This window comes from Trachypithecus francoisi, unplaced genomic scaffold (assembly GCF_009764315.1).
Source record: "Trachypithecus francoisi isolate TF-2019V2 unplaced genomic scaffold, Tfra_2.0 Contig01474, whole genome shotgun sequence".
Classification (NCBI taxonomy): domain Eukaryota; kingdom Metazoa; phylum Chordata; class Mammalia; order Primates; family Cercopithecidae; genus Trachypithecus; species Trachypithecus francoisi.
Window position 1 is genome coordinate 16,510,879 of NW_022681435.1, and position 18,799 is coordinate 16,529,677.

At 43.6% G+C, this 18,799-nt stretch overlaps 1 protein-coding gene across 4 annotated transcripts in view; it reads left to right on the forward strand.

Moving 5' to 3' along the window:
• Window positions 1-6: 6 nt before the first annotated feature.
• SOCS6 (suppressor of cytokine signaling 6) overlaps window positions 7-18,799 on the forward strand; it is a 43,918-nt gene continuing 25,125 nt past the window's right edge. The window contains exons 1-3 of one of the 4 annotated variants that reach the window (XM_033175550.1): window positions 7-273; window positions 1,808-1,919; window positions 4,783-5,027. The gene's annotated coding sequence lies outside the window, so the exon portion shown is untranslated. The remainder of the gene's footprint in view (window positions 274-1,807; window positions 1,920-4,782; window positions 5,028-18,799) is intronic. The other 3 variants (XM_033175565.1, XM_033175555.1, XM_033175544.1) reach the window with 3 other exon arrangements.

Below are 18,799 nucleotides of genomic sequence, written 5' to 3' on the forward strand. Positions count from 1 at the left end.
TGCCCAGCCCCCGCCCCGCCCCGCGCGGCCCCCGGCCTCAGTCCCGCGCGCCCCAACGCCCCGCCTGCGCCGCGGGCCCGAGTAGTGGGCGCGGGGCGGCCCGCTCGGCTCCTCCGCACCCGCTCCTCGCTCGGGCCGAGGCGCCGCGGCTGCGCGCCCCTCCTGGAGGAGGAGGAGGAGGAGGAAGGAGGCGGGAGGAGGAGTTGCAGAGAGAAGGCGAGCGCGGCAGTCGCGCCGGCGCTGGGCGAGGAAGCGGAGCCGGGCCGCCTCCGGGTGAGCGACCGGGGAGCCCGGGCGGAAGGCAGGGGCCGGGCTTCGCCGTCCGCCTTCAGCTCGTTCGCGGTGCGGGGCACCGGCCGCGGGGCTGGTTTTCGCCTCCGGGCGCAGGGGGCGGATCTGGCGCGGGCCGGGCCGGGGAGGCCGCCGTGCGCGGGGCTGCAGCGGCGGGTCTGGGTCAGCGCGAGGCCCTGCGCCGTCTCGGCGGGTGCGCGGGCGGGGGCCAGGGCTGGGGAACGGGGAACGGGGACCGGGGCCGGGCCCGGGAGCGGGGACGCGAGAACCGGGGAGCCGGGGCCGGGGCGCGGCGGTCCCCGAAGGGCCGAGGCCTGCGTGGCCGCGGGCGGTTCTTCCCGACCCCTCGGCCTCTTCGGCCGCGGCGCGCCGGCCCGGGCCGCCGCCTTTGTTGCCCGCAGCTCGCCGGGGAGAGGCCGGGGCTCCGCGAGGCCTGGGCGGCGGCGCGGGGCCTCCGCGGCTCTGCGTCCCGGCCGGGTCCCTCCTCGGACCTCCGCGGGCTCGGGGTCGGGGCGCGGCGAGGCCGCAGGCGCGAGGGCGGGCCTGGGGAGCGGCGCTGGGACTCGGGGACGCCCCCGCCCCACCGCGAGGTCGCGCCGGCGTTGGTGGAGGTGCAGGCCGGGGCTGTTCTGCCGCTGAAGGTGCCGCCGGCCGGCAGCGCACTCACCCGGGTATAGGGAGGAGACAATTGTGGAATTTAAACCGCTCCTGGGACCGACACGGGCCTGCATTTTCAGTTTGCTTCGGGAGTTGGCAACTTCAGGTACACCCTTGTGGCTCACGGAGCAGAATTATGGACGTTTCTCAGGGGCAGGTCCTGGCACAAAACTTGGGATGTGTGCAGTAATGTGTGGGCCAACTTATCGTTCAGTTGGAATGTGAAATTGGGGTTCCCATCCCCACTGTTTGGAATGAAGGGCCAGGTGGGAATATGTGGCAGAACTCAGTCTTCCGGTAGCAAAAGAAATAATGTTGAATTCATTTCAACAAATGTTTCTGCAACGTCTGCCGGGATAAGGCAACATGCACTGTGCTTAAGGACAGAGAACACAGTAATGACAGAAATAACGTGAATTACACACACTGAACGTCTCCCAGAGACGTTTTAAATTTACTGTGTTCCTTGGGATAAAGATACATTTGGAATCAAACAAAAGTAAACGGTCTACTTCAAGATACAATATCTGACATCTTCTCAGCCACAGAAGGTAGCAATTTATCTTGACTTTTTTAAACCAACTGCCACAACGTTAAATCCATTTAGCTTACTTGAATGAATGAATTTTAAGTGGAATATTTAATGTTGTGGACAGTCAGCCTTACTTAAAAACACGAATGGCATTGCTCACCAGGTTTCACAAAAACCGGAAAAAAGTCTGTAATACTTTCCCGTGGGCTTTCTAATTTCTCCTCCTAGTGGGTTTTGTGCACGTGTGGATATGGTAAGGTCTAGGATCCTTTCAGCTCTAAACTAAATATATGGCCTTAACCCTTTGGTTCCAACACCCTCCCTAAGCCTGCCTTGGTGCCTTGGAGGAAGCTGGTTGGTGGACAGTGGATTTGATAAGGATTCCTGGAAGAACTTCTATCTGGAGTTTGACCCGAGCTTTCTTTCCGCTTGTGCCTGGGTAAGGATGAGCCAGGTATTCACCCGAATATATACTTTTTAAAACTCCATTCAGCATCTCTTTTGAAACACTTTTTCTCTCTTACCTTTATCGTTATCTTTTGAATTACCCTCTAAATTGGTAGTCTTGCCCCTTTCTCTTCAGCAGGGCCTCCGACCCAAGGGCACACCTTCAGGTCATCCCATGACCTCCTCTCTTGGTGCCCCCCTGCCCCCCGCCCGCAGGGAGTGGCAGGGAAGGAATTGGAGAGCCATTGACTGGGCGTAGGGTGGAAAATGGTGCTGTACTGACTGCGTTTCGAGTCATTTTGCCTTCCAATGTTTTTCTTCATTCTTGCATTAGAACTGGAAAAGGTGTTCTTTTTTTTTTTTTTTTTTTTGAAACGGAGTCTCGCTCTGTCGCCCGGACTGGAGTGCAGTGGCCAGATCTCAGCTCACTGCAAGCTCCGCCTCCCGGGTTTACGCCATTCTCCTGCCTCAGCCTCCCGAGTAGCTGGGACTACAGGCGCCCGCCACCTCGCCCGGCTAGTTTTTTGTATTTTTTTAGTAGAGACGGGGTTTCACCGTGTTAGCCAGGATGGTCTCGATCTCCTGACCTCGTGATCCGCCCGTCTCGGCCTCCCAAAGTGCTGGGATTACAGGCTTGAGCCACCGCGCCCGGCCAAGGTGTTCTTTTTAATGGCCCCTTTTTTTAGGAAACAGAAAGCAAGAATCTTGTTTTTTATTTTATCTCTCACTCAGGGTAGAGTGCGGTGGTGCAATCTTGGCTCACTGCAGCCTTGAACTCCTGGGCTCAAGTGATCCACCTCCCTCAGCCTCCAGAGTAACTTGGACTATAGACTTATGTGCCACCGAACTTGGCTGATTGTTTTTTGGAGAGGTGGGGTCTTGCTATGTTGCCAAGGCTGGTCTCAAACTCTAGGCCTCAAGATCCTCTCACCTCAGCTTCCCAAAGCTCTGGGATTACAGGCATGAACCACCACACCCAGCCTGCAAGTGTCCCCTTAAGCCTGTCTTGTGTAATTACACTCCTCAGAGAAAAATCTTGCTAGTTTTCTCCATTGTGGCCAGTTTACAGGAAACTTTTGGGTTATTGATCATATCTTTTATTTTGCTCATAGAGGTGTCATCTTATTTAAAAGTCCAAACATATAGATGGTCCCCAATTTTGGACTTTTTGACTTTTTGATGGAGCAAAAACGATACACATTCAGTATGCATCTCGACTTAGATCCAGATAAATCCACTGTGAGTTTTGACTTTAAGATACTTTCAATTTATCGTGGGCTTATTGGGATGCAATTACTGTTATTCTCTTGAAAATATGCACTCATGAGAAAGGATAATACACACATAAATGCATATGTATTTGGAAGCGTGAGGTCAAATACTTCATTTATAATCCAGTATAGCTAATGGATGTGTATACATTCTATTTTAATGCTTAATAAAGTTAGATAAGCAAATGAACTAAAAAGATCTCCTTTTGCTGTTTTCCGTTTATTTCATCCTGTGTAGGAAGTGAGGATTGTCTATTATAGTTCTCTGGCCTCATCCCTGGCCTCTTCCAATTCTGGAAATTATATTTTCATCTGTGGTGCTGAAGTACTTTTGTAAAATTATTCATTTTACAAGGGAGAACTTCCTAATACTAGTATATGTCATAAAAAGGAGAAACTTTTTTTTTTTTTTTTTTTTTTTTTTTTTGAGGCGGAGTCTCGCTCTGTCGCCCAGGCTGGAGTGCAGTGGCCGGTTCTCAGCTCACTGCAAGCTCCGCCTCCCGGGTTTACGCCATTCTCCTGCCTCAGCCTCCCGAGTAGCTGGGACTACAGGCGCCCGCCACGTCGCCCGGCTAGTTTTTGTATTTTTAGTAGAGACGGGGTTTCACCGTGTTAGCCAGGATGGTCTCGATCTCCTGACCTCGTGATCCGCCCGTCTCGGCCTCCCAAAGTGCTGGGATTACAGGCTTGAGCCACCGCGCCCGGCCGAAACTTTCTTACATGGATAGATTGATAGAAATAATTCTTCAGCTGTTAAAAGAGGAATAACATAAGACGTGTTTGATATTGTTTTGAAGTGAAATTGTCATTAATGTTTTTATGGGTAATTTAGTATGCTGTTTGGCGTGTTGGTTTAGCTAATAAGTGGTGATGGCTTTAGGACTGAGAACACAGTTTAGTTAATGATTTCAGGTCTTTACCCACCCATACAAACATTAAATTTTACTTAGTTGGGGCAGTTGTTTTTAGGTGGCCATTGGTCTTGATATTTTGAGAACAAACATACTTAGATAAAGTCACGTAAGATTTCAGTTCCCACCTTGCACACTCTGGACATGTTGGGGGCATCCGTTTACCAGCTCTGTGACCTTGAACACGTTCTGTATGCCCTCTGAGTCTTATTCCTCATCTGGGGCTAAAGTGGGGATAATAATTTATCTCACAGTGTTGTAATGAATGTGTATTTATGGTAAAATCCAAACTCTTGTTTTGCTTTGTTTTGAGACGGGGATCTTGCTCTGGATGCCCAGGCTGGAGTGCAGTGGCACCATCAGAACTCACTGCAGCCTCAACCTCCCAGGTTCAAGCTATCTTCCCACCTCAGCACCCCCTCCGCCAGTAACTGGGACCACAAGTGCATGCCTCCATGCCCAGCTGATTTTTTAATTTTTTGTAGAGAGGGGGTCTCCTTACGTTGCCCAGGTTGGTCTTGAAGTCATGGACTCAGGTGATCCTCCCACCTTTGCCGCCCAAATTGTTGGGATTACAAACATGAGCCACTGTGCCCAGCCAAAAATCCAAACTCTTTCTCATCGACTGTAACATTTCTGCCTAGTTCTGAAATGTGTTTTCATTTCTCCCTAGTTCTCATCTTGAACAACCATCTCTGCCTTACCAGCGTTCTGCCCTAGCCTTTCTGTTCCTCAGCAATCGGAGCTGCTTCCTGCTTCGCCACCTTTGACACAGGAGTTCTGTTTGCCTACAGTGTCCTTCGGTGGCTCCTGTGGTGGGTTCATTCTCAGATCTTAATGCCAGTGTCACCACCTCAGAGCATCACCACCTCAGAGAAGACTTCTGTGACTACCTTGCGGCTCCTTCAGTCATCCTAAGTAATTGATTTGTATGGTTCCTTCATGACCTCTGCAATTATCTGTAATTACTTTGTTTACTTGTTTCTGCTGTTCCGCCGCCACCCCGAAGAAGTTCTATGAGGCCAGAACGTCTACTGTGGTCCTCCTTTTCCGTGTGCCTGGCACATCCCCGGGGGGCCTAGCCGCTGAGTAGGAGGCTTGTGGGTGTACAGAAAGTACCTGCAGTTTTCATGTTGTTATCTACACCTTAAAGGCAGAGACATGCTGTGTACGTGTTAGAAAGTTGTTGGTTTTCATGTCGTTTGTCCTTTTCAGAGTTGGACTGCTTGCCTGGCTGAGTCAATCATAGCACTAATAAAACCAAAGTCCTTATCATTACATGGCCCCAACAGCCCTACAGAGAGAGAACTGTCACTGCCTGTAGAGGCATGATGTGTGTCTGAGTGACTCAAGTACCAGGCTAACTCGCAGTGTAGACACCCAGATCTCCTTCACTTCTGAAAGTATAGTCGTGTATAGTGTGTTGAAAGTCACCATCCCAAAACGCATTTCCCCTGCTTACATAGCTTAGTAAAGTGAAACCTCAGTTATCTGGAACCTCCTGGTATCCTCAGTTTTCTGGTGTAGAATTAAGCCAGAAGGAACAACTCCTTTGGAATTAGAAAAGCCAGAGACTTCGAAGGCCTCCGTGCTAAGGAAGGCAGTCTCTCCTGGGGGTGCAGATCTAGGTTTGAATTTCAGCGCTTCAATTTTATAGGGTAGATTAAAAAAAAAAAACTTAAAGTTTTTGTTCCTTTACATATATAATAATGATGACGTTTCTCTCAGAGCTGGTGTGATAATGGAATGAGGTAGCTGGGCACGGTGGCTCATGCCTGTAATCCCAGCACTTTGGGGGGCCAAGGTGGGCGGATCAGGAGGTCAGGAGTTTGAGACCAGCCTGGCCAACATAGTGAAACCCCGTCTCTACTAAAAATACAAAAATTAGCCGGGCATGGTGGCACGCACCTGTAGTCCCAGCTACTCGGGAGGCTGAGGCAGGAGCTTGAACCTGGGAGTTGGAGGTTGCGGTGAGCCGAGATTGTGCCACTGCACTCTAGCCTGGGCAACAGAGTGAGACTCTGTCTAAAAAAAAAAAAAAAAAGAAAGAAAAAGAAAATGGAATGAGATAATGCATGTTACTGTATTAATTAAGTACCTGAACTATAACAAGTGCTAATACTTTAACACTAGTATTCTACTCCTTTATCTGGCTGCTTTTGACTAGTCAGATTATGTTTTAAAATAATAGTAATAATTCCTATTTAAAGTAATTGTTACTATTAATATTATTACTATTCTTTTCTGTGTCCCTGACATATCCCAGGAGGACTGGCCACTGAGTCCATTTTTCTTGTCAGTTTTTGTTGTTGTTGTTGTTGTTCTTTGAAGGGGAATTCCCTCGATTTTTCTTTTCTTTTCTTTCTTTTTTTTGAGACAGAGTCTCGCTCTGTCGCCCAGGCTGGAGTGCAGTGGCCGGATCTCAGCTCACTCCATCTCCGCCTCCCGGGTTCCCGCCATTCTCCTGCCTCAGCCTCCCGAGTAGCTGGGACTACAGGCGCCCGCCAACTTGTCCAGCTAGTTTGTTTTGTATTTTTAGTAGAGACGGGGTTTCACCATGTTCGCCAGGATGGTCTTGATCTCCTGACCTCGTGATCTGCCCGTCTTGGCCTCCCAAAGTGCTGGGATTACAGGCTTGAGCCACCGTGCCCGGCCGATTTTTCTTTTATTGGATGTTTTTTGGCTGTGGGAGTTTTGTTTTCAAACTGTTCTCCTCACCCTCTGTTTTATAATATATAATATTATAATAATAATAATTCCTAAAGTAATTCTTACTATTGAAAACATAATCTGACTAGTCAAAAGTAGTATTCTGATTAATCAGCCACACCTGTGTTAGACTTGTGTGCTTTTGTTAAGGAAGCCTAATGTGAGAAAAGGTTTTGAGACCAAAGGAGCAAGAGAAATGGAAATGAAAGCAGGCAGTGAATGGGCGTCTTCCGAAGGATTGCTAGTGCCGGCTGCTGGACTGGTAAGGGTTACAGGTGGTCACAGCGTTAGCAGCAATTGCCTGGCTTGGCTGTGGAGTCACTGCAGTTCATTGGTGGGAGACCGAGAACAAAAAGGATGCCACACTTTGCCTTCTCTGCAGAGCCTTCTGCTCTGATTATGTTTGCTCTGATACTGTTTTATCACTCTTAACAGCCAATACACTAAAATACTTTCTTAAAATTATGAAAAGGGCATCACACTTGGAGACTGGAGAGTGATGATTATCTTACTTTCCATAGCATTGGACTCTTGAGTATAGAGAAGAAAAGAAAGAAGGCAGGATATATCTGAGGGCCTGGGAGGCAGGCAGTGACCTGAACATCAGTAAGTCCTCATGGTGTCATTATGCCATCCTGAAATTTTCCAGCAGATAAATTTGGTCATCTGGAGAGGCATCCATTTATATACAGCAGTTTGTGACAGTCTGGGATTGTACTTAATATACACACTTGTGCTTAAAATACCTTTTTGAAGTCAGAGGACTGTATGGCTCCTATTAGATAAGATTTCCATCAAAAACAATTTCAGTGGTTCAGTGTTAATCTTTAGTATTATCTAGACAAGGTGTTTTTACTCAGCGATCTGGGTAGCCGATTATTTGGTGCTGTTTATGGTGGCACTTAAAGTGATTTTTGTGGTACACGTTGTTCTGACTATATCATAATATGCTAGATGGTTGAAGCAGCTGGGTTAGCATGCTTTTAAAGTCAGATGAATTCTTACTGGTAGATTTTTACTGTGTATGTTACTTGTTTAAAGTTTGTTGTGATGTTTATAATGTGTTTGTTTTTAAAGCTTAATTTTGGTTTTAAGTAACATTACCATCCCTCAGACAATAGTCATTTTTGTTTGTTGACGTTGCTTTTGAAGTTAAAAAAAAGTGACATATTTAGGGAATAACATTATTGCCAAATATCACAGACTGGCAGAAAATGTAAGCAAATACCAAAGCAGAGCATTACGGTAGGGTTTTAGTGATTTTATACATTTGCAGCAGAATTACTGCATTTTAGAGCTAGAAGGAACTCCTCTGATTATAGATTGTCTTCGTCCTTGCACAGATGAGGAAATTGGGTCTGAGCAGGGTGTCATCTGCCCAGAGTCACACACCACATTAGTAGTCGATTTCAGAATGGACTGTGGTGTGTGCAGCCCTTTTTCCTGTTGATGCTGAAGGTTTTAATTGAATCCTGGGAGCTGGGGGATTTGGATTTGTGTCTTCATGGAGGATATTACAGTTGAGCTGGCTCTTGCAGGGTGACCTGTGTGTGACTGGAGAAAGATACAGAAGGCAGGGACAGTATCTAAAACCGGGCGAATCGCAGGAGACTCTACCGTCAACTTAGACATTCTTCTCTCCTTCCCAAGTGGGGTTCCTGGTTTTCTGTTCCTTAGTTTACCTCCTTGATATGATGAAGCTCATCCTCCTAGTGACTTCTGTGAAAGGTGGTGGAGAAGATGATACTGTTTTTATGAGCCTTGTGTGTCAGAAGATGTCTGTGTTCTAAGTATCGGATGTATGCCTGGCTGTGTATAAAATTCCAGGTTAATATTTTAGTTCAGATAGAGTAAGTTACTTGGCAGTGACAAATTAACTCTGAAATCTCAGTGCATGAATAGAGGTCTGTGTCTTGCTTTCGCTAAGTCTGTGGTGGGCGCCACCTTCCTGGGCCTCTTCCTTTGGGTCTAGTCTGCTTTCACCTACAGTTCCTGTCTGTTGCTCCCATGGCAGATGTGGGTGTATCTGCAGGTCGCACGCTGGTGACCATAGGCCAGAACCAGGCCTAGTCCCTGCAAGAATGCCAGACACGTGCAGGGGCACAATGAGAGTCATTGAACTGTCAGTGGGGGTCACAGTTGTGTGTTTCCTCCTGGAATTTTGCAGGCATTGCTTGGTTGTCTTCCGGTTTTCAGTGTTACTGTGAAGTCACATGCCGCCAGTTTGCCAGGCATTTGTAAGCCATTTCTTTTCTCCCTAGTTTTGTGTTATCGCCTAAATACCAACATTTTACCATGGTGGGTCTGGTGATTGTTCTTTTCTACTTTGGATGTGCCGAGCATTCCACAGAGCTTTTCAGTCTGTAAACTTGTGTTTTTCAGTTCTAGGAAAACTATTAAAATGACTTTGATCATTTCTTCCCTTTCCTTTTCTCATTCCTTTTTTTTTTTTTTTTTTTCTGTCTTAAGCTCTTCATTGGACATAGGAACTCCTAATCCATCTATTTATTTGCTTAGCTTTTTTCTCCATTTCTCTTGTCAGTTTTTGTTGTTGTTGTTCTTTGGAGGGGAGTTCCCTCAGTTTTTCTTTCATTGGATGTTTACTTTTTGGCTGTGGGAGTTTTGTTTTCTAACCGTTCTCCTCACCCCTTCTTTTTTAAACAAATAGCATCCGCCTCGCGGTTCATATTTGTGAAACCTTTTCTCAGGCTGGTTTTTCGTTGTCTTCCTTTCTGGTAGTCTTAGATTTTGGTTTACTCCAGTTTGTTTCAGCCACTTAACACTGTTGTCATCTGCCATAATTCCCTTTGTGATTTTCTTCATTCCTATGTTTTTGGGGAATGATAGAGATAAAGAAGTGTGTGTTTAATCAGGAAGGTTTTTTTTTTTTTCCTTTATTTAAACAGTTTTCGTTTGTTTTGCTAGCATCAATGAATATTAAACCCTTCGTTTTTGGGGAAAAACCACATCTATTTTTTTCTTTAAATAAAGGTAGTGTTTTCATTTAGTGCTCTCATGAAGCCACATCTGTGTCACTGAGCTCAATTAACTTAGTTGATGAAATGCCTGCTGATCTGTAGTGGGTAACATAATTATTTTAATTTGGACTGTTTTAAAAGCATCAAGAGATCACATCTTTGGGAACCCATAATAAATGGTTACTTTTGGCAATCAAATTATTGTTTTACAATGGAAGTAATCTTTTCATTTTGTAAGATTTTTATATTATTTGCTTAATAGAGATACGTTATTAAATTGAATAATTACTGCTTTCCAAGATTCCCTTCAGCTCTAATGATCAGTGAATGAAGTTTACATTGGCTCTTAATGTACATTTAATAGCAAATTTCATGTGGATTACTTTTTGTCCCCCAAATCTGCTATTTAAAATTCCATTCTTCATTTGGATGTACTTTAGAAATGAGGAAAAGATTATTTTAACTGAAAACTCATATTCTCTACTGCAAATTGAATGAGAAAATCTTGTATGTTCTATGTTGAAAGCATTTCAATAATGGACAAATTGCTCTTTAAATTAGAGATTTGTGTTGCTCTGAAGGCTCTGAGAGCAGTCATAACAGTTGTGTTACTTTTCCGTTATTTTTATATGCATGTTGCCTTTCAGAAGTTAGATATTTTTGCTTTAGTAGTTCATTACATTTAAGATATTTTAATATATAAACAAATTACTTTTAATCTTGAAAAAATAAAAAAGCAATGAAGAAACTTTATTAAAACACTTTGCTACAGTACAGAATAAAAACAAAACATCTTTGTTCATAGTTTGTCAAATTCTGAAAGAATCTTACCTACTTGGTAGTTTATAATTCATGAGGTTATTCTTTTTCATAGGCAATGAATGTGGTGATATTTTTAGGGAATTTGCTATATTTGTCGTTAAAATAATTTTGTTGACATTAAAATGTTAAATAATTGTTTTTTGATTTGTCATTGTCAGCTATGATCAGATATAGGTGAATGGAATTAAAAGAACTATATATAAGATGGTATTTTGCATTTATCATTCTGGAGGTCAGGATGTATTACATATATATTATATCAGAATGTATTACAATAGCTATTTCTTTTTTTTTTTTTTTTTTTTTTTTTTTGAGACGGAGTCTTGCTCTGCCACCCAGGCTGGAGTGCAGTGGCCGGATCTCAGCTCACTGCAAGCTCCGCCTCCCGGGTTTATGCCATTCTCCTGCCTCAGCCTCCGAGTAGCTGGGACTACAGGCGCCCGCCTCGTCGCCCGGCTAGTTTTTTGTATTTTTAAGTAGAGACAGGGTTTCACCGTATTAGCCAGGATGGTCTCGATCTCCTGACCTCGTGATCCGCCTGTCTCGGCCTCCCAAAGTGCTGGGATTACAGGCTTGAGCCACCGCACCCGGCCTACAATAGCTATTTCTAAACCACCAGCTGTAATTTTACCTTAGCCAGTAAGGTTGCAGATGTGGACATCATTAAGGATCTTACTAGTAGTAAGTCGGGGTGCTGTATTTTCAGTGTGCAGATGATCTCCATTATCAGTGTTGCCCAGGTCTCCACTGATTTTAGAGTTAAGATGCCTATATTAATTTGTTGAAAAGTGTCATAGTTATTTCATAGGCGACCCAGGCCTGATACACACAGTGGTGAAGATAAAAGGCCGATTTATTTCTTGTGATGTGTTTCCAACACCAACAACGACTTCTTCAGCATGAAAACTGAGTGTCCTGGCCGGGTACGGTGGCTCATGCCTATAATCCCAACATTTTGGGAGGCCGAGGTGGGTGGATCACTTGAGGTCAGGAGTTCAAGACCAGCCTGACCAATGTGGCAAAACCCTGTCTCTACTAAAAATACAAAATTTAGACGGGCATGGTGGCACACGCTGTAATCCCACCTACTTGGGAGGCTGAGGCAGGAGAATCGCTTGAACCCGGGAGGCAGAGGTTGCAGCGAGCCGAGATCGTGCCATTGCACTCCAGCCTGGGCAACAAGAGTGAAACTCTGTCTTTAAAAAAAAAAAAAAAAGAAAACCGAGTGTCCAACGTTTCAGTTAATTCAGACACTACCCAGAGTAGGTACAGTCCCCACAGGCAACAGGCTGAGTCCCATAAGACTGCCTTGACCTCAGATACCAGTCGCAAGTCCCAGGCCGCTCACATTTCTGACTGACTGGTTACAAATCAGCAGTTCCCACTACCTCATCAGATTAGATAATTTGCTGGGATAAAACTCAGGAAAACATTATTATAAAAGGGCACAGCTCAGCAACAGCCCAGTAGAAGAGGTGCACGGAGCAAGCACGGGGGGACGTTGAGCTTCTGTGCCCTCGTAGGGTGGCCTCCTGCCCAGCTCGCCCTTGTGCGCACAGCCCCGAATCTCGTGGTTAGAGTTTCTGTAGAACTCAATCTCTAATCCTTTCCTTTCCTTTTCAGGATAGGGACTGAGGGTCAGGGCTGAAAGTTCCACGCTCTAGGCCCTGGGCCTCTGGGTGACCAGCCCCGTCCTGAGGCTGTCTAGGAGGGAGGGCTCCTTTTAATCACAGCATTAGCATTAACAGTTGTGATTGAAAGGAGCTTGTTTTGAAAAACAAAAAACATTTCTATCTCAGGAAATCCCAAAGATTTAGGAACTGTGCCAGAAACTAGGGACAAAGATGCAGTATTTCTTATATCACATTTCTTTGAATTAGTTAAGTGCGAATAAGACAACAAAACATAATACAGTTTAACCCGGCCGGGCGCGGTGGCTCAAGCCTGTAATCCCAGCACTTTGGGAGGCCGAGATGGGCGGATCACGAGGTCAGGAGATCGAGACCATCCTGGCTAATACGGTGAAACCCCGTCTCTACTAAAAAAATACAAAAAACTAGCCGGGCGACGAGGCGGGCGCCTGTAGTCCCAGCTACTCGGGAGGCTGAGACAGGAGAATGGCGTGAACCCGGGAGGCGGAGCTTGCAGTGAGCTGAGAGCCGGCCACTGCACTCCAGCCTGGGTGGCAGAGCAAGACTCCGTCTCAAAAAAAAAAAAATAAATAAAAATAAAAAAATACAGTTTAACCATTTATATAACACTTGTGTTAGGTATTATAAATAATCTAGAGATGATTTAAAGTAGGGGAGGATGTGCATAGGTTATATGCAAATACTATGACATTTTACATAAAGGACTTGAGCATTCATAGCTTTTGTTATTGATAGGGTTCCTGGAGCCAATCCCCCATGAATACCGAGGGGTGACTGTATACGTACAAAGACAGTGATGAATTGACGTATAGGTGTACTACTTTTTAAATGTAACCTGTTAAAATCTGAATTAAAAAATTAAGGAGAGGTGTACAGCCATTTAATCAATTCTTTATGTTTTTTTCCTTGAGACGAAGTCTCTCTCGCCCAAGCTGGAGTGCAGCGGCCGGATCTCAACTCACTGCAACCTCTGCCTCCTGGGTTCAGGTGATTCTCCTGCCTCAGCCTCCCGAGTAGCTGGGATTACAGGCACCCACCACCACACCTGGCTAGTTTTTGTATTTTTTTTAGTAGAGACAAAGTTGCACCCTGTTGGCCAGGCTAGTCTCGAACTCCTGACCTCAAGTGATCCACCCACCTCAGCCTCCCAAAGTGCTGGGATTACAGGCGTGAGCCACCGTGCCCAGTCTCATTAATCAATTCTTATAAGCCAACACAATTAGCATTTTTACATGATTGACATTATGAATATTTGTTTCATACTCAGTTTAATAATTGAAGAAGAATGCATTGAATGCAATTACAATGAAGGATGCTTAGAAATGCTCTTGGGAAAGTTCATTGCTGGTTAGATATCTAAATCTGTACATATTTTTATTATTTTCATTGAGTCAGATGCTGTTAGAACTGGACATGATTTAGAGATTATCACCTATTTTATATGGAGATTCACTCAGTATCCCCCTGCAAACTTAAGGTAGTGCTACCTCATATTTTTGTGTCAATAGCCTATAAAGTAGGAGTGAATCACTTGAGAATTTATTAGAACTTTTGCTGTAAATATAAATTTATTCTTAAGTTTAAATTATTTGGCAACTTTAAGTTCATTTTTCTTAATTTGGCTATATTTAAATTTTTTTAATCTACCTTTGTAGCCATGCAGTGTTCCTATTGCATTTGAATTAGAGCTTATTGTGGTAAGAGCTAAGGGCTCTGAAAGAAGTCAAAGCAATTGTATTACATTTATTATGTAAATATAATTGTATTTTTATGTAGTTGTAAATATTTATTATGTTTGCATGTAGTTGCCAAGAAATGTGAAATGTCTGAGATTTTTGCCTTCAACACAAGCTCAAAGGCAGGCTCACCAGTTAGCCTGCTGCAGTTTCATGGATGTTGGCAAAAGACCTAAGACTCTTGGGTCAGAGATGAAGGACCTTATTACAGTAGCAGCCAGAGTGTCAGCATCTGTCCCAGTTTGCTGAGACATGTTGAGAATAGAATGGGGCAGGAGAAAGAAAGCAAGGAAATGAATTAGGAAGTATTGCCATAATGCAAGAGAAAGAGGATGGTAGCTTGGACTGGTACAGTGGCAAAAAGTAGTTGGATTCTGCATATGTTTTGGAGGTAGCTGAAACTGGGATTTCATGACATACTGGATGAGGTATGAGGGAAAGAAAGGAGCCAAGGGTGATTCTGAATGTTCTGATCTGATCATTGGAAGAATACGGAGTAGCCGGAAATGGAAGTAGGATAGAGAAGATTTAAACCTGCAGGTGGGGAGTGTGTAGGGGTGGGGTGGGAAAGAGCCAGAGTTTAGTTTTGAACTTGTGAAGTTTCAGGTATCTGCAAGACATCAAAGTGGCAGTATCCCAAAGGGAGCTGAATATAACTAATCTGTAACTGAAGAGTGAGAATTTGGGAGTGTAGGCACATCAATGCTATACAGTGTCACGAGCATGAATGAAATCATGGATGGAGAAGAGGAGACCAAAGTCTGAGTGTTGGGGCACTCCTGTTAAGACTTCAGAGGGGAACTAGCAAAGGAGTCAGACTGAGGGACCTTGAGAGTGTGGTGTGCTTAGCAAAGAGGTAAAATTATATGAAAGGAAAAGGAGTGGTCAGTGGTCACACAGTGCCTCTAAGATTAGGACTGAGAACTCATGCTAGACAAGAGCTGCTCTGTGCGCTGGTTGGTAGAGAAGCCTTTGGTGTGGGTGTCAGAGAAGGTTGGAGAGGAATAGTAGGCGTCGGTAGACACAGTTCTCCTAAGGTGTTTTGCTGCAAAGGGAATGAGAGAGATGGGGCTGCAGCTGGGAAGGAAAGTGGGGTCCCCACAAGTTTGTTTATATATGAGAAATAACATTTTCAGGAGTGATCCAGTGGAGTGGGGAAATTGTTGGGAGATTAGGTGTGCCAGCTGACCGTGAGGGCCCTTGAGCAAGGCAGCAGGATACAGTAGATGGAAACATGATGCTGAGCGGGTAGATGGGGGCCGAGTCCCAGGTCTCCTGATGTCGTTCCTTTTCTAGGTGAAATAGGAAGTTGGGCCATCTGCTGAGATATTAAATAAGGGAGTGTTCCAGGGGTAATGGGAATGTTCCAGGGGTGGAGAAAGGAGAGGAAAGGTGTGAAATGGTAGGCGGGGAAGGAGAAAAATGGACCAGGGAAAAGTAGTTTGATTTCCAGACCGTGGTAAGGACCCACCTGAGGGTCATAGCCGTGACTACAAAGTGAGATCCATCAGACCAGCTCTCTTTTTCTCCAGCCTTATTCAGCTCTGTGGATGCAGGCATGACATAAGCAGAGCTGAATTTGCTAATATAGTTTTACCAAGAGAGTTTTTCAGAAGGAGAGTAGAAGAAGGGGATAGAAGCATACACGAGGAAATGCTTACAGTGAGGAATTGTGGAATATAAGCTGAGTGGGAAGGGAAGAGGGTCTTGAAAGCTGGTAGGTGTATCACTCTTGTCATTTAGACTTTGAATATTCAAGGCCAGTTCGTAACTATATATACACCAGTACAAAAAGAAATTTAAGTCAGATTTGCAAAAAGTTATTTTGAGCAGGTAAAGAGGAGGAGGCTGTCTAAGTTCTACCAAAGCCAAAGAATAACAGTAAAAACAAAAAGCTACAAAAAAACCCAATAGTCTCATCTTTTGATTTAGTTTTTGTTTGGCAGTCATGGTATAACTGAAAGCCAAGAAAAGCCCCTGCATTTTAATGGATTCACTCAACCATTTCCTTTAAAAAAGAAGAACAAACAAGCTCACAGGTTTTATTCTTATAAAAACACTGCATGTTCATTATAGGATGTTTTGAAAATAATGTTTACAAAAATTCTGCCATCCAGTTAACAGTTCTGCTGTACTTTGTGGTCCACTTTTCCTCCCTATTCTTTCTATGTAATTGAACCACATACGTATAATTTTGTTTCCTGTGTTTTTGCACTTAACAAATGAACAATATGAATTTTCCCCTCATGTTATTTATAACTCTGTATAAATATCAATTTCAGTGGTTCTCTAAAGTTCCATTGTGTAAACGTGCCAGGATTTTGTTTACTCATACTGTTGGAAATTAGGATGTTTCCAATTTTTTAAATTTAAATTTACTTTTTGTCATAAATAATGATCCAGGGAATATTTTTATTTCTTATTTTTTTAAGGTTGATAAAAACAGCATTATTGGGTCAGGGAGTATGATTGTTTTTCAGTTGCATATTGCCAAATTAATTTTTATAACTGTATTAAGATACCTTCAGCTGGGCACGGTGGCTCACGCTTGTAATCCCAGCCCTTTGGGAGGCTGAAGCAGGTGGATCATCTGAGGTCAGGAGTTTGACACCAGCCTGGCCAACGTGGTGAAACCCATGTCTACTAAAAATACAAAAATTAGCTGGGAGTGGTGGCATGTTCCTGTATTCCAAGCTACAGCAGGCTGAGGCAGGAGAATCGCTTGAATCGCTGAGGCTGGGAAGCAGAGGTTGCTGTGAGCTGAGATTGCACTACTGTGCTCCAGCCTGGGTGACAGACTGAGACTCTCAAAAAAAAATAATAATAATAATTTTTTTAAAACCAGATACTTTCAGGCAATTAGTACAACCATTTAGAAAAAATCTCTGCTGATTTGACTTTTGGAAAATTATAGTGTTAATAGTTTAATTTGTATATCTCTGATTCTTGTGAAGATTAATATTTTTCCATAAATGTGTTGAGTGAATTGGTTATATGTGTGGAAAAATATAAATCCCTACCTACCTCACACATAAATCAGTACTAGATTAATCAGGGACTTAAATATGAAAACCAAAACTTGTTTACAGCAAATTCACAGGAACATATGATCTCAGGGTTAGATGAATTTTTTAAATAGAAGAGGCAAAGATAAACTGATAAATTTGACTAAAATAAAGTGGAGAAACTTCTGATCCTCAGGTACTAGAAAAAGACTAAAAAGTCAAGATACAAGGTCAATGCAACGGTAAAGAAAAAAGAGAAGAGACACAGGATGATCTGTGTGAACGGATACCGAGTGATTTCTAGGGGTCTGAAGTTGACCTGCCCTGTGATACATTTTTTTATTGTCTATATTTAGCCACACACTTTAATCATCACTTTGCCGCAATCAGGAGAAAAGAAAGGCTTGATTTAAAAGCCAACCCGTCTTACATTTCCACCAGCAGTGTGTGAGGTTTCTGGTTGCTCTGCACCCCTGCCTTTGTCATGATATTGTCTTGATAGTGTTTGTGCAGTGGTATCTTTTTGTGGCTTTAATTTACATTTTGAATGACTAATACTATTAAGCACCTTTTCGTGTGCTTATTAGCCATTTGCGTGTTGTCTTTGGTCGAAGGTCTGTTCACATCTTTTGCTCATTTAAAAAATTAGGTTTTATTTATATCTTGGTATAATCTCTTGTCAGTTATGATACACAGATATTCTAACCTGTGGCTTAGAAGATATGGTACAGGCATTTTCTTCTAGCCTGTGGCTTATCTTTCTTTTAGTGGTTTGTTTTGAAACACAAACATTTTAAATTTTAGTTATTAGATTTTAATGATGTCTAACTTAGCAGAGTTTTTCTCTTAAATGTTGTGCTTTTGGTATTGTGTCCAAGAACTCTGTGTCCAAACTAGGGTCACCAAGTGTTTTTTAAGAAGTTTTATAGTTTCAGGGCTGAGCGCAGTGGCTCATGCCTGTAATCCCAGCACTTTAGGAGGCCGAGGTGGGCGGATCAGAAGGTCAGGAGTTCGAGACCAGTCTGGCCAACATGGTGAAACTCAGTCTCTACTTAAAAAACACAAAAATTCGCTGGGCATGGTGGCATGCGCCTGTAATCCTAGCTACTGGGGAGGCTGAGGCAGGAGAATTGCTTGAACGCGGGAGGCGGAGGTTGCAGTGAGCTGAGATCGCGCCACTGCACTCCAGCCTGAGTAACAGAGCTAAACTCCGTCTCAAAAAAAAAAAAGTTTTATAGTTTTAGTACATACATATAGGTATATGATCCATTTTGACTTCATTCTTACCTGTGGTGTGAGGGTTTACATTTTTGTTTTTAGTTATTCAGTTGTCCCAGCACCATTTGTCAAGAAGACTTTCCTCATTGACTTGTCTTGGGACTTTTCTTGAAAGTCAATTGACTATAAATGTAAAGACTTATTTCCAGACTCCTTTATTCTCTGATGTGTATGCCAGTCTCTATGTCAGCAGCACACTGTCTTGATTCCTATAGTTTTATAAGCACTTTCGAAATTGGATAGTATAACTTTGTTCTTTTTCAAAATTGCATTTCAATATGAAATTTAGGAATGTTGTATCAATTAATATAAAAAAGAGCTTACTAAGCTTTTGATAGGGATTGTTTGGATCTGTAGATCAATTTTAGAAGAATTGCCATATTAATAATATTGAATCTTCCAGTTCAAAAACATGAAATCTCTACTTAGAATCTCTACATTCTCTTAGCAGTATTTTGTAGTTTTGACTGTATGAATCGTGTACTACATTTGTTAAATTTATTCCTCAGC